This window comes from Thamnophis elegans, chromosome 6, assembly GCF_009769535.1.
Source record: "Thamnophis elegans isolate rThaEle1 chromosome 6, rThaEle1.pri, whole genome shotgun sequence".
NCBI lineage: Eukaryota > Metazoa > Chordata > Lepidosauria > Squamata > Colubridae > Thamnophis > Thamnophis elegans.
The window spans coordinates 83852604-83869092 of record NC_045546.1 but is presented as its reverse complement, the minus strand read 5'-3'; the positions used below and the strand labels follow the sequence as shown (position 1 = coordinate 83869092).

The window sequence follows — 16489 nt, the reverse complement described above, 5'->3', positions numbered from 1 at the left end:
TTTGGACTTCTGTACTTTTTTTACTCTACATGTATTATACAGTTTAAATTGGGACCCCCAAATTATTCTTTTGCCGCTCTCAGATAATAACTTCAAGCTGAACCATTGCTCTGAAGCATCCAACAGTTGCGGATGGTTTTTTTCCCCAGATGGACAAAGTGGCATTTCAATATCACAACTCTGTCATTTTTCTATGCGACGGTGACTCACAGACAGATGCAAAAGGTGTGAAGCTTGTGTCAGGGCAGGAAGTTGTTCCCCCTATAAACACAGCTGTCCCTTTCTTTGAATCTTAAGCTTTCTCTTTTAATCATATCAGAACTGATCACATCGGCTTAATGAGCATCTGTAGCAGATAAAAAAATATCCTATCCCAAGGAAAGTTTCAACTAGATCTGTCAATCAAACCCATCTTTTAAGGAGAGATCATCAAAATCCTGGCAGCAACTAATCAAGAGCAGGAAGTTTTTCCTCTCGGGTGAACTTCTAAAAGAGCAAGGGCTAATTTCATTTTACTTTTATTATATACTGTCTCACCCGAGGAACAAAGCAGCTCTTTTCTGGCTAGCCTAAAGCCAGATAAACAAAGTCCCAATTATCCCAGATCTGAGCAAGAGATCTAGGAAATATGCAACAGTCTTGGGACTCAGAAAAGCTAGATGCAAAATTAGAACTTGGCTTTTATTTTATGGAAAATAATCTGAAGTACCGCTTCATCTTATTGTGTTATCCTTTGTTATTTTGTTATAAATCTACAGATGCAAAGTCTATTCTCTCCTACTTCCTGTTCTCTTGATTTTTCTTTCCTTTTCAGTTGCTTAACCTGGCTATAAATACTAAAACCTATTGAAACCAGCTCCCCTTTAGCAAGAAATTGAACTTTTATATATGGGGAACTCTGAAGCTTAGCCTCCAGAGAGGGAGGAAAACAGAAACAGTAAACAATTTACTCCTTCTGAATAAGGGAAGGATTTGCTCTTTGATAAACTAGATGATGACAGTGTTCTGAATAGGCTCTCTCCCCAGGTGTTGTTTGTGGATGTAGGATAGCAATAGCAATAGCAGTTAGACTTATATACCGCTTCATAGGGCTTTCAGCCCTCTCTAAGCAGTTTACAGAGTCAGCATATTGCCCCCACAAACTGGGTCCTCATTTCACCCACCTCGGAAGGATGGAAGGCTGAGTCAACCCTGAGCCGGTGAGATTTGAACCACTGAACTGCAGATAACAGTCAGCTGAAGTGGCCTGCAGTACTGCACCCTAATCACTGCGCCACCTCGGCTCTAGAGCAGGCCTGTCAAACTGGTGACCAGTGGGCTGGATGTGTCACATGTGGGCCACACCCACCCCAGTTCTTCAAAGGAAAAAATGTCACAATACATCATGCTATGTCATGTGACACAATCGAGTTTGACACCTGTGATAGAGGGTTACCAGATTCCTCTGCATGCTTGTAAAAACACACTTAATTAGCATATCCTTCAGATGCTTTTAAGAGACTGGAAGGGACACTCAGTGAAAAATATACTTCAGGTGACTTGAGTCAGAGACTCATCCCAGTATGACTCATTCAGGTGTTACCCAAGGGAATTGAATTCTAGAGACAAAACACAATCACACCCTTGGCTATATCATAAATTGGCTCTGACCAGCACTGTGAAGGGAGAGGCATGGAAGCAAGGCCTCAGTATCGCTACATAATTACTCTACTGAGTCAACATTAAGGCACCAGCAATGAGATATCACAATATCATCTACACTGGAAATAACTGTTCCATTTGAATGTTGGCTGTGGGTGTAGCAACAAAAAAATGGAAAAGGCTGAACATGCATATGCATGTAGAAACAGCTAGGAACCACAAATAAAGGATCAATGAGAGTGAGAATGTTTTACTGATTCCAAAAGAGATCATTTGTGCAAACTCCAATCCTCCCAAATCACTTCCTTATTAATCATAGTCTTTTAGAGCAAGATAAACAGGCATATGATTAGAAAGTCTTTCTTAATTGCTTTCATGGATTCAGTGGTGGGTTTCAAAACTTGTTCGAACTGGCATGCATAAGAATAGGATGTAAACTTGTTTTTTCAAAGGCATCTTTGGTTTGCGTTAAAACAACTTCAACACACGCAATGTTCTGATTGCACCACAAACGCAGTAGTCATCCTTACCTTTCACAGAGGCACTGAGTTTTATAAATAGGAGCATGATAGTGTAGAATAATCATATCCAAGGATCAGTGGTGGGTTTCAAAAAAAATTGGAACCTCTTCTGTAGGTGTGGCCTGCTTTCCGGGTCCACTGGTGGAACCTCTTCTAACCGGTTCAGTAGATTTGACGAACCGGTTCTCCCGAATAGGTGTGAACGGGTAGGAACCCACCTCTGATATGCATGTAGAAACAGCTAGGAATCACAAATAAAAGATCAATGAGAGTGAGAATGTTTTACTGATTCCAAAAGAGATCATTTGTGCAAACTCCAATCCTTCCAAATCACTTCCTTATTAGTCATAGTCTTTTAGAGCGAGATAAGCAGGCATATGATTAGAAAGTCTTTCTTAATTGCCTTCATGGATTCAAATTCCAGGTTCTTCATGGTATGGTTTCACCAACATACGTTTAAATTACACGATAGGAAACCATCAAGGGGAGGGGGGAGGAACCTGTGATCTCTAACAGTCAGCAATAATTTGATGGCACTTTATCAATAAAAATGTTAACATCATAAACATGGAGATTCAGATGCTAGAATCTCACTGTCAGCAATGTCTATTGGTTGATCATGCCTTACTTATAAATCCATCACATAAGTTTCTTAGAAGTAATTTTAAGTAGATGGCTGACCTGCTGGATTTTTGCTTGCACAACCATGAGATTACATTTTGTCAATTCATGATGCCTTGCACAAATGCTTTAGGCACGGTTTAATCAGGGCTATCTCTGTTGAGTGATTGAGGATGCGTCCCCTCTTCAGTGTCATCTAGAGGAGTTCTCTTCATTCAAAAGTTGAACTTGAAGCATCAGGGAAACTCTGAATACAGGGACTCTGACTTGTAATACAGATCTAAAGAAGGCCCATATTAAAGTTTGATAAGGCAGGTCAAATAAATAATTATTTTCTCACTGTTTGAAGCAGGTTTAATCTTACCCTCTTGTTTTGAAAGAATGATTCCTTCATGATGGAAGATGTGAGGGTTTTTTTTTGTTTAAACACTAGTAGTTTATCAGTGAAAAACAATGTTTCAAGTCAATGTTAGTGGAGATCTTTTTTTCTCTCTGTAAACTACCACTTAACTACTTAACTACTTAACTGAACTTCAGTTACTTCAGTTACTGAAAGACAGAGACCGCCCCCCCCCCCCAAAAAAAGGCTGAATGGTGATGTTGATTTGCATTGCCTAATCTATGCATGATTCTAGGCAAAAATAATGTCATGCATGTAATAAAGTAAGAATTTTACCTATTTTGCATGCACCAGCCTTCTCCACTTATGAACCACCAAAGGCTACAGACAACCCTGGATTAACCATTATGTAAAATAAGCACAAAGGGTATCATGTAATCCCCCCCCCCCGCAATAGTTATCAAAACCTTAACTCTTTCACTGCCACATTCAGCATTAGTTTTCAAGTACTTGTTCGAGCTTAATATCTTGTCACTTAAGCAATGGAAGAGCCATCCTTTTGGGACTGTATTTAGGGAATCAATTGGCTTTAATCCAGCTTGGTATATAGAAATAGTTTGCAGAGAAACTCTATACTTGTATCTCTTTCCCTTGTCTAAAAGACTTATTTTTTTGCATATCTCCATGTAAGAAGTTTCCTATTCTTGGAGCTTTCCTTTCTTCTATCCTCTCAATTTATCCTCTCTTTTGTGTCTGATCTGTGCAATTCAATGCCTGAATTCTATATGGAGAGAGAGAGAGGATTGCTCTGCAGGCCTTTAGCTGTGAGTGGATTTAAGTAACTCCGTCCTTTCTATCACTGTGTTAATTCCTAAGTCAAGTTTATCTTCTTTTATGCAAGCAGCTCAACAGTACTTTTCTGTAGAAATTATTCTTTTAACTTTAATATTTCTCTTTAAACTTATTCCTTTCTATTATGCAAAAGCAATCCAGTTATGTTTTAGACCAAAGATTCAACTCCACAATCTATTTTGTGCAATATCATCACTTATTTCACTTCTTTGAATGAGTAGAGCAGACTTTCCCCAACTTGAAACCTTTTAGGTAGCCAGTAGTCCTCAGAGAGTACATTGTGCCTATGAGGTGGCAGGAGTAATATTAGCAATAGCAATAGCAATAACAGTTAGACTTATATACCGCTTCATAGGGCTTTCAGCCCTCTCTAAGCGGTTTACAGAGTCAGCATATCGCCCCCACAGTCTGGGTCCTCATTTCACCCACCTCGGAAGGATGGAAGGCTGAGTCACCCTGAGCCGGTGAGATTTGAACTGCTGAACTGCTGAACTAGCAGTCAGCTGAAGTGGCCTGCAGTACTCCACTCTACCCACTGCGCCACCTCGGCTCTTCATCTAGTGCAGGGGTGGGTTCCAACAGCTACTGCTGGTTTGTTCATGATTGTGCTGTATGCGCAGTACTATAAAAATGCTTCTGTATGTGTGCAGAAAAACAAGATGGTGGCACTTATGGCGCCATCGGGAGAACCAGTTTGGGGTGTGGTAGGCCTGGGTCACTGCCGGTTCCAGCGACTCAGGCCACCAAACCATTTCTGGTTCGGCTGAACCAGTTCGAACTGGTAGGAACCCACCACTGATATAGTGTTACTTATCCATTAGCTAGAACAATATACTCAGATTGAAGAATTCTTGGTTAAAACAATAATTTGATTACTTTAGAAACCAACATTTCCCCCCCATAAATTAATACCTGGGTAATGCTGAGTTATTGGCTAGTATTCCATAAGACATGTGCTATAGCAGTATCTCTGTATTATATCTGCATCTTCCTCATCTTCAAAAAAAAAAGTACAGAATGATTCCCCTTCTTTTATTCACAGAGATAATAATAATAACCTATTTTTGTTTTTGTTTTTTTGGAAAGAAAAATTAAATCTTGCATGCAAACTCAGCCTATGCAGTTGTGGTTCACCATGTGTCATGAAAATAAGATCCATCTAATAATGGTTGCTGTATGATTTCTGCAAATGAATCAACCATGTTAACACTATGTTCATGTAGAACAGACGTAATACTTTATAGCCCTTGGGCAATATCCACCCATTTGTTTGTCCCTTTCTGGCTTGTATGAGGTCAGTTGGAAATCAGAAATCAAATGTCAACAAGCGTACACCATGAACGCAATACAAGAGAAATGCTTTTATTTTGAAGGTGACTGCTATTTTTTAAAAAATTTACATACCTTATCTGCGCACCTTCCTAGAAATTTCTTGGAGAACAGGCATGTACCAGAGATGCTGAGTTAACTGTTAGACCACAAAACTCTTCACTCACATTAAAAAAAAAGAAAAGAAAGATTGATGCAGAATGTAGAGTTTTTAACGAGACATGGATTTTTAAGTATTTACTGAAGTCAAAGGTCAAGTTGTTTGGTCAGCTGGTGGAGTACAGATCACTGTCTTTAAGGATTACAATTTGAATTGCCACTGTGAGACTGAACACGCAGAGAAATACAAGAACTTGACTGATTCCAAGCAGGCATCTGATACTTTACTAGCTAAGCTGCAAAGCCAGCAAGACATTTTTCTAAGCTTCACACATCCAGGGATAGAGCAGCCAAGATCAGTTATGTGATATCCCACAAAATCACACACACACGGACACACACACACACACACACACACAGAGTAGGCAATTTTCTGATGGCAAGTTTAGCAAAGAGTGTTTGATGAACTCTGCAGCACTATCTACTGTGAGGGGGGAAAAAAGAAGCATTTGAGAATGCATCCCTCTCAGTGGTGGGATTCAAATAATTTACCAACTGGTTCTCTGTACTAATAACCAGGTGGGTAGGTGGGGCTTAGAGGTCATGTGACCATGTGGGTGTGGCCAACTCAGGTCGATGGGCACTTTGGCTTAGCTGTTACAATGTACCAAGGGTTAACCGGAGAGGCAGTTTCTGTAAGCAGGGCAATAAAACTTAAGCTAGAATGTTCCCTTCCTGCCTTCCTTACAGGATTAACCCTGTAAGCGTCTCCGGATACGCTTCAAGGTGCTAGTCGTCACTTATAAAGCCCTTCATGGTATTGGACCTGGGTACTTGAGAGACCGCCTGCTGCAAATTACCTCCCAAAGACCCATTAGATCACATAGATTAGGCCTCCTCTGGGTTCCATCTACTAGCCAATGTCATCTGGCTACTACCCAGGGGAGGGCCTTCTCTGTGGTGGCTCCGGCCCTTTGGAACGAGCTCCCCGCAGAGATTCGGACCCTCACCTCTCTCCAGGCCTTCCGAAAAGCTGTTAAAACCTGGCTGTGTTGGCAGGCCTGGGGTCGATGAGTTCCCTTCCCCTCTCAAATTGTGTGGCTGTTGGTTGTTTTAAATTCTCTGTACTTTTTGTTGTAGTTTTTGTGTTTCCCTTCCCCTCCTTTGGGTTTGTGCGCCGCCCTGAGTCCCGCCAGGAATAGGGCGGCATATAAATAAAATGAACCTTGAACCTTGAACCTAAAGCAGAAAAAAACCAAAAGAAGATTTCTTCCAACAACCGGTTCTCTGAACCTCTTAGAAAGTTAACAACCAGTTCTCCCAAATAGATGCGAACTGGCTGAATCTCACCACTGATCCCTCTCCAAATGACCTGTAGCAAGACATGATAGGAAATCCGGAGCTTCAGCTGCAAAACAAAGCGGGCATTTTTTACTTTTTCTCCTTGGCTTCGGAGGAGAGCTGCAATGTCTTCAACACCACCCAGTTACTTTGTACAGGGTAAGATTATGGCAACAATGCATTCAAGAAGGGGATGACAACAGGGGGTGATTTCTTCACAGAGGTAAATGCATGCTTGGATGAGTTGGGAATGAAATGGGATAAACTGACAGGTGTCACGACAGATGGTTGTCCAAGTCTGATAGGGGAAAAATGTTGGACATTTGAAGTGGATGCAGGATAAAATCACTGAAATGAACCCTGAACAGATTGGTATTTTCGCGACCTGACAAATGCGCGCCCGACAAAAGCGCGCTGACAAAACCGCGGCGAGAAAACCACGCCCACAAAAGGGCAATTAGAGTTAAGGTAAGGGTTAGGGTGAGGTTTAAGGTTAGGTTTAGGGTTAGGGTTAGGGTTATTACGTTGCTTTCACGTTGTTTGTTGATGGCGCGCATTTGTCGGCGCGCTTTTGTGGGTGCGATTTTGACGTCACGGTTTTCTCGCCGTGGTTTTGTTGGCCCACTTTTTGTCAGGTGCACATTTGTCGGTGAACCGGTATTTTTACATTGTATTACACACACCAGAGATTTCGAACATCTATCATTGTGTATTTAAATAATAACAATCCTATAATTTATTTTCAATTATAGGAGTGAAAATCCTACAAAATGGATCACATTGGACAGGAGTCATTGTGATATGATTGAAGTTGTCCTTTGGATATCTTGTCCCCAGATGGACTAGCAGAAATGGTTAACGTTTGGTGGCCTTGATACATTTTGGAAGTTGTTTTTCTTCCCCTTCTTTAGGAATATTCTTGTTCAATAGCTTAAAAAAAGTATCTGAAACATAGATGTGGATTATCTTCTAGGCAACTTGTTCCTGGTCCTCTCCCACACCCAGTGGAAATGCTCACTCATGGAGGGATTCTTGTCATCTGACATGGAACGCTTCCTTTATTTGATCAGATACATCTTTATATTCATTCATTAGCTAAAACGTGTCAATTCATTGTGCCCATTGGGTCACTATATTTTTCATTGCCTGCAAATATAAGCCACATTTTTTTTTCTAGGCAGGAATACAGATAAGAATAGTAAATCATGATAGCTGTGGAAACTGTCCATTCGCACAGTACCATCAGTTGAAAAACCTATTTTGTTCTCGTCTCAAACTTTCAAAATACACACTGCTAAAGGGAAACTGTCAATGATTCTATCTTAAGCTCTCCCATCAAAATCTCCCTGAAATTTGGTTGCATTCTATTCCTTCTACAGTCTCTGCTTACTCAGCGTGAAGCAATCACTCAATCACCAGAACTGGTAATTGGCCTCTCTCCAGACACATAGCTTTCTATCAACAGCTTTACAGGAGATGAACTCTTCACCTTTTTCAGTTCAATATGCCAGAACCTGTTTCTTCTGGTCATTCTGTTTTCTCCTTTCTCTCTTCCTTCTTTAAATGTTGGTTTCTATACCCTTTTGTTTCCTCTGAGAATTCAAGTTCACAATACAATTTTATCTAATGTATCCCAGCAAAAAAAAAAAAAGCTTGTAAAATTATTTGGGCTCAGAGAAAATGTGACCCAAAGTCACCCACTAGGTTTAATGGGAAGGAACTATGGTAAGTCTGGGTCAGATGCATTGATCCAAATACACAACTGTTCTGACCCTCCTCGTTCCATACACCGAGCCAGAGATAAATTACAGCATTTAATTAACAGACAAACAGGTCCTTGGCAGCAAGCCAGCACAGACAAGCTTGGGCAGCAATAAACACAGATAAGGCTTGGCAGCAATCCAGCCTGCCAAGCTCATACAAAGTTCTCCGACATTCGATTCTGTGTTGACTTCTGCAAAGAGGGTCTTGTGCACAAGTAGCCTTTTTATAGTCTGGAGAGGAGCCTAATGACCACCAGCTGAGTGCAATTACTTCCTGTAACTGCGCAACTGTTCCTGATGCCTATTAACTCTTTGGTGCTGGGCATCCAGGAACAACTCACTGCTGGCATCTGGCTCACTCTCCCTTTTCTCCTCCCCACTGGTCCAAGGCTCAGGTGCCTCCTGGTGGCCAACCAGCCTCTCTGTGCCCTGCTTGGAGTCGGAACCCTGTCCAGGGTCCTCCACATCCTCCAGAGCCGACTCATAGGGCCCCTCGCTGTTGGAGTCTGGTGGCAGCTCCAACGCTGGGCCACAACACCCATGGGACACATCTTTCAGATTCTCTCATCATAGCATTTATGACAGTAAGTGTTAAAGAACTATTTACAGATGAAACTCTTCAAGGTTCTTCATGGAGAGGTACTTTAATAGTATCAAGCAACTAAACTATTGTACAAGAAGTCCTCGACTTACCACAGTTTTATTTACTGACCATTCAAAGTTACGACGGTACTGAAAAAGTGACTTATGATCATTTTTCACACTTACGATCATGGTCCCATCCCTGTCACACGATTTACATTTAGATGCTTGACAATCGGTTCATATTTATGATGGTTGCAGTGTCCCATCAGTTCCCAGATCATGGGATCATCTTTTGCAACCTGCTGGCAAGCAAAGTCACTTGGGAAAGCCAGTTTTACTTAACAACCATGTTACTAATTTAACAACTGCAGTGATTCACTTAACAAATGTGGCAAGAAATGAAAAAAAAAAGGGGGTGGGCAAAACTACTCAACACGTTTCCCACTTAGTGATGCAGGAGGGGGTGCACAGGTAAACCCACCAGTGGCTGGCCAGGTTAGGTGGTCTCAATAGAATGGACCTTATAAATTCATATTAGCTTGGCCTTTCATTCTAGTGCCCTGGAGTCCCAAAGTTGACTTTTAGCTGGAATGAACTTTCCAACTTCCTCATAAGTATTAAAAATAGGGCTGAACAGTGTGGCAAGACCAGGGCTGGGTTTCAACCGGATCGCACCGGTCCCTGCGATCCGGTTGGTCGCCGAACCCGGAAGTAAGTAACTTCTGGGAACGGCGAAGGCCCCCCCCCGTGCCCGCGCGCGCCCGCACACCCGCGCCCGCTCCTTACCCGGTTTTTTTGAATTTCGCGCTTTCCACGCATGCGCAGAACGCCTGCGCGATCCTCCAGGAGCAGCTGGAGCATCGCACAGACGCTAGTACGCATGCGCGCGTGCACGTGCATGCGCGCGCCGCGTGCACGCGTGAGGACGCCGCCGGCCTCGTTCCAACCGATCCGGTTGGAACGGGGCGAGAAACCCACCCCTGGGCAAGACCCTGTAAAGGAGGGGCACAGGAAGCCAGGCGTGGGTGAGAGATAGAACAGAGGTAAAAACTGCTGACAGCTTAAAACATTATAGCAACTTCTCTTTCTTGTATTTCTCCTATGTACTTCGCTATAACATTCCAAATGAACTTCTGCTTTTCGAAATGTCATGCTTGTCTCATGTATGGAAACGCCTTGAGAATGCACAGTGTGGAACACGGCATAAAAGTAGCATCCTGGGCAGAGCCCAGGCAGTTCAGATTTTGGTCTGTGAACACGCTGAACTCGATGCATCCAATAAACCTGCTTCTCTCACCTTCGTGGTCTCAAGTCCTGGTCTTTCGTAAGTAGATTACAAACCTCAATCTGCTGCAACGTTAGCAACACAAATTCTGGGTTCAATTGGGTTTGTAAGTCAAGGACTATATGTATATTCTTTAGGATAACGGCCAGTAGTGTTTCTCTTTTACTAGTACAAAGTGTTATCTAAGCTCATTGCACTAAGCTGAACAAAATGTTTTGACAAACTCCATCTATTTTATTTAACAGTTTTTTTTCCCTTAGTAAAACCAATGAAGCAGCCCTCAATGTGGTATCACACAGTTTCCTGAAAGAGGTCATAAGTCCCACTGGCAAAAAAATATATATTTGCAATTTCAGATGCTATGCTTGCTGAAATATTGAAGTAAGAAAAAGATACTTTAAGGAAAGGGAAGAGTTTTAAAAGTGATGTGTTTAATGTTTAAAGAAAGCATGGACAGGAAGCAAAAAGAATGCTCTAAATACAATGATGTGCTTTAAACACAGTGGAAGACATTAAATATTAATCAGAATATTGATTTGTCTTCCGGAGTGCCTTTTTTTCAACTCGACCCAAGCAAGTCACATGGAACAATTTGTTATCTTTATGAAAGTCTTTTAAAGTGTACAGTTCACACTGGGCTAACACTCAAAAAAGGAAAAGGCATATTGACATAAGCAAAAACAGCCATATTGCCCACCCCAGAAGGCTCAGCACGAGTCCTCTGGAGGCTTTCTCCAGCTGTCTGCACATATTTGCATGAATGCCCATCTGCTTTGGTGATAGTCCTAGCAGAAGTGCTGTCTGGGCATTCACACACATGCACTGGGGAAGCTTTCAAATCAATTGCGCATACTTTCCCAGTGGCTGTGGCTGCTTTAGCAATTTGAGAAATGGGACTTCACACATGCCAAGTGCTTTCTAATGTTCCTTTTTTTTTGGCACAGCTCTAATTGTTTCCAATATATATTTTTTAATAATGTCAACCATCAAAATAACCTTGTGAGTCAACAGAAGAACAGAAATAGTGCTCTCCAGTTATCTTAGCTATATAATTGGGAAAAAAATATAGAGGAGAACCAGTTTGATCAAGTGGTTGAGGTATCAGGTTACAAACCAGAAGATTGTGCATTCTAGTCCCTCTTGAAGCATGAATGTCAACTGGGCGACATGGACCAGTGGTTCTCTCTCAGCCCATGGTTTCAGGCAAACCTTTTTTCTTACGGCATGCCAAAATAGTGCACGCATGCACTATCGTGCAGGCCTGCCCACTCAATCTCACACCAGCGCATGTGCACATGACCCCCCATGTGTGCATGTGTGACCCTTCCACAGGCTCCAGAGGCTTTCCTGAAGCTTGGGGAGGATGAAAACGGCCTTCTTCACCCCCCTCGAGGCCCACTGGAAGCCGGAAATGGATTGCTTCCAAACTTCTGGTTGGCACGTTAGGGCTATTTCCCCCCCCCCCCCAAGGCTTCACGAAAGCCTCCAGAGGCCGAGGAGGGTGTAAAACGGCCCCAACAGCCCAACTAGAAGTTTGGAAACAATCCATTTACAGCTTCCAGAAGGCCTCTGGGGTGGTAGAGAAGGCCATTTTTCCTCTTCCCAGGCTTCAGGAAAGCCTCCCGAGGCCAGGGAGGGGGAAAATGTCCATAAGGGGGCCACCCGAAATTCATTCCTTAACCTCCGTTTGGGCAGTTGGGGCTGTTTTTCACCCTCCCCAGTCTCTGGAGGCTTTCCTGTAGCCTGGGGAAGGCAAAAAATGCCCCCCAACGGCCCAACTGGAGGGCATAAAAATCAGTTGGCCATCCCGCACATGTGCGCCAGGGCTGACAGCTGGCATGCCACCAAATATGGCTCTGCGTGCCCCCTGTTGTGTGCCATAGGTTCACCATCATGGGGCTAGGGCAAAACATTGGTCAGGCAATTCCTACTGTAACCAATTGGTCAACTCTTGATTAATCCAACGACAATGCACCCTGCACTTGTGGAAAAATGCTATGAAGGAAATAGAAAAAGAAAACTGTAAACCAGACACTATATAAAAGCTTCTAAAAAAATATCTGTGTTCCAGTAGGAATTATAATTTTTGTTAGGTTGCTTGTTGGTGCTTGGTGTGTAATAGATAGAGCCGAGGTGGCGCAGTGGTTAAATGCAGCACTGCAGGCTACTTCAGCTGACTGCAGTTCTGCAGCTCGGCGGTTCAAATCTCACCGGCTCAAGGTTGACTCAGCCTTCCATCCTTCCGAGGTGGGTGAAATGAGGACCCGGATTGTTGTTGGGGGAAATATGCTGACTCTGTAAACCGCTTAGAGAGGGCTGAAAGCCCTATGAAGCAGTATATAAGTCTAACTGCTATTGCTATTGCTAATATTTTAAAATGGTACTTAAATGGATCTTTTTTTAAAAAAAGTTAATCTAGATTTTTGTATGTCACGGCAATGTTTCTTCTTGATTTAGCAAAAGGCCATAGTCAAATTAATGAAATCCCCTCCTTATTTGGATTGTTTGAATCTTGCTACTCCAGTATCACTTTATTGATTTCACTAAAGAAAATTAATCTTGAATGCCTCTCCAGGGGTTACGATGGGCTGCTAAAAGCATTTAAACACCAAGAAAATGCACCGGAATCTGCAAAAATCCATTGCTGTTACGTTATTCTCTTAAGCAGCTGGGAGCTTTCATTATCTGAGTGTGTTAAACTATAACCCTCTAGGCGGAGTTGAGCAAACTGATGCCATCTTATCTTGGAGCAAAATATTGATTCCTCGATACTAAAGATCTAAAAAGTTGCAGCTGAGACCCTATTTGCACAAATTGTTTAGCAATAGCAATAGCAATAGCAATAGCAGTTAGACTTATATACCGCTTCATAGGGCTTTCAGCCCTCTCTAAGCGGTTTACAGAGTCAGCATATCGCCCCCACAATCCGGGTCCTCATTTTACCCACCTCGGAAGGATGGAAGGCTGAGTCAACCCTGAGCCGGTGAGATTTGAACAGCCGAACTGCAGAACTGCAGTCAGCTGAAGTTGCCTGCAGTACTGCACTCTAACCACTGCGCCACCCCGGCTCTGTTTAGTAAGAGTTCTGCTTAAGTACTGCTTACAATGCATTCAGATTCAGACCCTCTTCACTTTTGTCAATTTTGTTATGCTGCAGCCTAATTCTACAGTTGTTGAAATTCAGTTTTTCCTCATTAATCTACACTCAGTACCCCATCACGACAAAGTGAAAACAGAATTTTACAAATGTCTGTAAATTAATTAAAAAGAAAAAAAATCCATAAAATATCACATTGGCATAAGTATTCAGACCCTTTGTAACAACATGTGAAATTTAATTCTGGTGCCCCCCATTTTTCTTGATTGTTGCTGACATGTTTGATTGGAGACCACCTGTTGTAAATTCAATTGATTGTTCATGTTCTAAAGCCATGCTCTTTCTTTATTTATTTAAGTTTTAACTATGAAACACTTCACAAATTTGCCCTTCATCCTTGCACAGGAGACATGCTAGTCTTCTCTGTATTGTTTCAATATTAGTAAATGTGTTCTCTAAGAGAGCATCTCCAAAGCCCTGTTCTTAGAGTGTTCAATATTTAAGGGATATTTAAATGTTTTTTTCCTGCAATGCCATATTACTGGTTTCACATTCTGATCTCTGCACACTTTGTATACCGAATGGGACACATGTAAGCACAGCTATAGGTTCCCAATGGGGCTTTGGGTTGAAAACAGCGATAAAAGGAGTTGGAGATGCCAAGCATTGATGTTAAAGGAAGGTGAATAAAACTCAGTGAATTTCCAGCTCACTATCTGGTCAGTATGTTTCTTCTCAATGATTTCCATAACTATATGGCAATATTCTATTTAATCCATTGAACAGTCTCATGGACATGAATGGTCCTTAAGTCAGTTTCCGAAGTGAGGTGTGGGAGGAGTCACACATGGGTATTAACCAAGCCCTTTTGCCCTGGAGACTGAGGTAAATCTTGAGGCCACACCTCCGTTCCTCCTTCTGACCTCTCAGATTAACCTCAGTCTCCGGCCCAGAAGGAGTGTTTTTCCTGACTCTCCCTCACTTCGAAGACTTGGGAGTTTTTCTACAGGATTCTACCAATTTTTATCTTCACATTTAATTGCTGCATCCCTCCTCTGCTGTGCTCAGCGCCGCTAGGGTTTAAGACTTGCTGCTTGCTAGGGCGTGCGCCTCAGGCGGACGGACGGTCACGAAAAGGGGGAGGAAGCTTCCGCACCATGCGGAATGCCTGGATCGGTTGCCCGGCTTCCAGGAGACCGGCAAAGATCATCGAGGGACCGGGGATCCAGCAGGGAAGGATCAAATATTTTTAATCTTTTCCTGGAACCTTAACCTTTCAAATATTTTCAAAAAGATATTTCAAACACACCCATGACCATAACATTTAAAAGAACATTCATAGTAGTTGTTTGTTCCATGCACTTTCCCGCCATTTTTCAACCGTCTCTTCTCTGAATGTGGCAAAATTAAACCATTTCATAATATATTTCAAGTTGAAAAGTAGTTGGAAGGAAAAGTAGTTGGAAAAGAGAAAAAAACTGGTTTGCATCAGCACATTAAACTTGAAGTAGAGAAATAAGACTAATTCGGCTATGCTTTTTTCCATCTACCTCAGGATTTTTGAAGTACATGATCATCTCACTGAGTAAGCATGTGTTTTGACCCCCCTTCTCCCATACAGAAATGAAAGCCGCATGCAAACGTAAATAAGAATAATTTTAATCAGTCCAGACTCTCGTTGGCTGCAAGCCCAAAATAAACAACGAGATAAGCACTCTGGCAGCAAGTCCTACAAACCTAGGCAATACAAACAAGCTCTCACAGCAAACCACTTCTCCAAGTTGGTTTCTCTGACTCATGAACTTTGACTCCTGCAAACAGGGCGTGGCACAAACAGTCTCTTTTATAATCAGGAGAGGATCTTAATCAGTATCAGCTAAGTGCAATCATCTCCTATAATTACGCAGTTGTTCCTTCCGCCGAGTAGCCCTTCGACGACGTGCCTCCCAAAACAACTCACAAGTGTTTTCCTGAACACTCCCTCTGATCCAATGCTCTGCCGCCACCTGGTGGCCAACCAGTCTCTCCTCGCCCTGCTCGGAGTCGACACCCTCTCCAGGGTCCTCTACCTCCTCCATAAGACCCCTCGCTGTCAGAGTCTGACGGCAGCTCCAACGGCTCCTGCCGGGCCATAACAGCATGCATTGAAATATCATTTTAATCTTCTTTCAACTGTTAAACATACTTGGCAAAAATGGGCTATATCTGATGGCTCCAGTTTCTTTAAATGTACGTGTGAATAATAACATGGGATACTACACATTGTGAAAAACCACCTGTCCTTTCTTTGAAGATAGGCCTGGGTTTAAATGTAGTTAATTAAAAGATAAATAGAAGACTCTGTTGTGGTTGTCATTTTGTCTATTTTGTAGTTCCTTATGTTACCTGTTAGGTAATTTTATCTGATTCCTAAATGACAGTAAGAAAACTTAGCAGATGGTCTGAATATCTATTAACAACATTTCCATTGTGTGCATAGCTCTGTTCTTCTTATTTTATAATTAAAAATCAAACACAGGGAGCTAATAAGAGCTTTGCATTTATTCATGCTAAACTCCTCGTTTTGGGTTGAGTTTCTGAACAACTGAGAACACAATTAAAGAAGAAAACTGATTATAGAATTATAGAACTATAAAATTATAGTTAGGTACCAAATTTCAGCCTGGACTTTGATAAAGGAATAATCTAAAAAATTGCTTTTTTAGAAAAGGAATTTTAGAAAAGGAATAAATCTGTTGTCTATATCCTGACAATGTAATTAATCTTTTTTTATTGTGTGGCTGATCCATAGCATGGTGAACAACACGAATTGCAATCATTAAACTTGGAATATGCTATATAAATGTTACTACTAATAAATAACTAAGAATAAGTTTCAAGTTTTCTTTTCATGCAGTTCATATTTTCGATTACCTCTCTCACCCAGTTTTCTCTTTTGGGAAGATTTTGGAAGAAATCGCTTTGTTAAAATTATTCACATTTCAACAGAGTCATCCCTCAAGATTTTAAGAATAA

The 16489-nt window shown here is 41.9% G+C and overlaps 1 non-coding gene across 1 annotated transcript; it reads right to left on the bottom strand.

Moving 5' to 3' along the window:
• Window positions 1–13834: 13834 nt before the first annotated feature.
• LOC116510842 lies at window positions 13835–13939 on the bottom strand. The gene has a single exon (XR_004255678.1). It is a non-coding gene; the product is annotated as a U6 spliceosomal RNA (small nuclear RNA).
• Window positions 13940–16489: the final 2550 nt, after the last annotated feature.